Below are 753 nucleotides of genomic sequence, written 5' to 3'. Positions count from 1 at the left end.
ATTCCTGCTCTGTCTGGAGGGCTGCTCTCCTCTCGCTGCAGCCTCTGGTCTTTGTCACTGCTGAATTAGCCACTCCAAATTCTCACTTGCCATACTTTTCAGTTTTTGACTGAGGATTTATTAAATTTCCCTCCTGTTGTAGGCAGGTACAATACATACATATATAACCAAGCATTTTACCTAAATTGCATTTTCACTGATGACATTTTGCATTAGGTGGGGGCAGGAGCAAAGCCCATCACTCACTGCTGTGACAGCTGGAGCATCCAGAGAAAAATGATAGCCAGTGGTGTTAGCAAAGTTGCAAACTGCAGCCCATGTTAGTTGAAGGTTGCAACCCCTGTGGTAGAGGAAGAGGTCTTTCTGCTAATGTAGTTACACCACTTCCCCAAAGACATTAGCTAAACTGATAGTCCATCTCTTCTGTTGACATAGTTTCAACTAACTAGGCAGATTAGGCTAACCTGCAAAGATTGAATCAATTCAGGCTCCAGCTTTTTGAATGTCTGTCCCTAGCCCTTAAGAGCCAACATACCATTTTCTTGAGACTTATCCAGAAATTCTGGAAGCAGTAAAGGACTTCCTCAGGAACCAGTAATAGACAGTGCTTCGATATTCACAAGCATTGGGTCTGAATATAAAATTTTCTTTTGAGAAAAGAGACCTTCCTCAATTCTCAAATCCTGAGCACTGTTCCATGGGCTGTTTGGCAACTACTAAGGAAACTGCAGTACTTAAGCCCCATGGCAGCTC

The sequence above is a fragment of the Alligator sinensis genome, unplaced genomic scaffold (assembly GCF_000455745.1).
Source record: "Alligator sinensis unplaced genomic scaffold, ASM45574v1 scaffold598_1, whole genome shotgun sequence".
Taxonomy (NCBI): Eukaryota; Metazoa; Chordata; order Crocodylia; family Alligatoridae; genus Alligator; species Alligator sinensis.
The sequence above is the reverse complement of the archived record's forward strand: the minus strand, read 5'-3'. Positions refer to the sequence as shown.